Source organism: Hordeum vulgare, chromosome 2H (genome assembly GCF_904849725.1).
Source record: "Hordeum vulgare subsp. vulgare chromosome 2H, MorexV3_pseudomolecules_assembly, whole genome shotgun sequence".
In the NCBI taxonomy this organism is placed as follows: Eukaryota; Viridiplantae; Streptophyta; class Magnoliopsida; order Poales; family Poaceae; genus Hordeum; species Hordeum vulgare.
Genome location: NC_058519.1, coordinates 626,493,026 through 626,495,409, shown reverse-complemented (window position 1 = coordinate 626,495,409; position 2,384 = coordinate 626,493,026). Strand labels below are relative to the sequence as shown.

At 54.7% G+C, this 2,384-nt stretch overlaps 1 pseudogene; it reads right to left on the bottom strand.

Annotated features, from left to right (window-relative positions):
* Nucleotides 1-816: 816 nt before the first annotated feature.
* Nucleotides 817-1,570, bottom strand: LOC123428824 (annotated as a pseudogene).
* Between the last annotated feature and the right edge of the window lie 814 nt (nt 1,571-2,384).

Genomic DNA, 2,384 nt, shown 5'->3' with positions numbered 1-2,384 from the left:
GAGTGATAGGCGCATGTTTGTCTCCCACATACAATTACATGCGTGTCATTTCTATGCAACTTGTTTTTTATTCCTCAAAATATCATCATCTGGTTGCACAAATGTTAATCGCATGTAGTCGCATGTCCATCAACCATGTGCAATTAGATACCCGCCATCCGTGTGCAACGAGAGTGAGCATTAATATTCTCCTATCCTTTCCACTTTCTAAACATTTTTTAAGTTAAATCAGGGATTAATTAGTTTTTCTCTTTTTTGTCAAAATTATGTGCTCAAAGTAATATAAGCGCACTACATTTTTTGTATGCATTATGTTTCATGGAGACAGACTCGAGTGTGCGTCAGCTGGGAGCGTTGACACATACAGCGTATATTTGACAACCCATATAGAAGCGAAAAAAATAAAAGAACCAACCAAATAATTTTTTATGAAATACGATCCTTTAGAGTACGATTCATTAATTAAGATAGAAAAGAGTTGCCCGGTTACTTAACCAAAACCCGGGTAAAAAACATTGCAACAAGTCCCCAACACGGCACCATCAACCCACGCTGACCTCGGGGCCACGCACCAAGCGAGCAGCTCGCTCCGTCACCCGAGCAACCCGCAAGTGACACACTACAACCAAACCCGAAGCCGCCGCTCCGGCATCCACACCTACCCCGAGGCCTCGCACCAGGGCAGCCACCTGCCTTGCTGCCCAAGCAAATGGAGCCGACACCCTACATCTATCTCCGAAGCCGCCGCTCCGACACACAGACTGCGACCATACACGCCAACTCCGAGGTTGCGCACCAGGCTAGCTGTCAGTTTCATCACCCGAGAAACAAAAGACGACACCACACAACCAGATCCGAAGTCGCCGCTCCGACATCCACGCCAACCTCGAGGCCGCGCAGCAAGCTAGCAAACGACACTCTCACCCACGTGAATAATGCCGACACCCCTCCATGACGACGAGTTTCGAAACCGTCATTCTGAGCTCCATGCCGGCCCCGAGGCCGTGCACCACCCAAGCCGATGGCACTCGCAGGCCAAGAACACCCCAAAACGAAGCCTTCAAGAAGGAACACAACACGAAACGCCGTCATCATCCGTTCCAAGAACCTAGAACAGGGGTTTCCCTGCAGTGCGAGAGACAAGGTCTTAGGCCCTCGAACAAAGAGGCCCCCAAGGAGACGAGCGGCGCCCACAAGCGTCACCATCGTTGGCTTCGGCTAAGGCCAGAGCAAGGCTTTTACCCCGAGCAGCCAAAAGAAGTCTTCCCCTCGAACCGGCATACAAGAGCCACTGCCCGCCTAAACCACCACCCACCACCAAAGCCCGGAGCCTTCGATCAGAACCGCCCCGCCATCGCCGCTTGCATCACACAGAGCCGTTGACCAGGCAACCACACCACCATCGCAGGAACGAGGACCAGCCACGTGTGGTCAGATCCGACGCCCCGCACCACAGCCATAGCCAACCCAAGCATCCCTGGCAAGATCGAGGGCCGACACACTACCGTAGAATCACGATGCACCTGAGCTCCAGCCATGGCGCTGCACACACAGCCACCACGACCGCCATCACCAAAGAACAGATCCGGGGCCACCGCTCGAGCGCCCGACCACCACGCGCTCGCCAGATCCACGCCGCAGGAGCATCACCCACGCCCCACTCAACTCCCTCGCCATAGTCCACCACCACAACACTCTGAACTTGCCACCTGCAGCATCTCAACAACACCCCTTGCATGCTTCATCTCCATCTCTAGCACGTTTTCAGCGCTGCCTAAGTTCCTTGCGTGTCGGGAACCAGGGCTATCGCGCACCACGACCACCACCAGGACCCCTTGCATACTCGTCGCCCCTTCGCACATCCTCCACCGCCGTGGCACACCACGTCGCAAAGGAACGGCCCCCGATGGATCGAAAGCTAGATCCAGGGCACCGCTGACCAGATCCGTGCCCTGGAGGCTCGCAACCACCGTCAAATCCTAGCAGATAACCGACTGTCCACCGCCATCGCGCACCACCTTACGCATGTGCGTGAAGTCCCCGAGCCAGCACCAGCTCGCACAAGAAAGCCCCGCCGCCGTGCGGGCTTTGCCCAACGACGGCCCCCGATGGTGGTGAGGGGAGGGGGGAGATGGGTGGCCAATGCTGTCGGTGATCTAGGGTTCCGCACGAATCGCCTCGTGGGAGCGACACGGGGGCGTTTTCTAGAACCAACCAAATACTAGAAAGACAAGACAACCGAAAAAAGCCACCCACGTACTAGTAGCAAGAAAAAGAGCCATTCATTAACACACAAAACAAGGGACAAAAGCAGCTCATTTTACGAAGATAATAAGGCCAACTCGAGCGTGCGACCCCATTCGAACGTCTGTTTGGGCCGAATT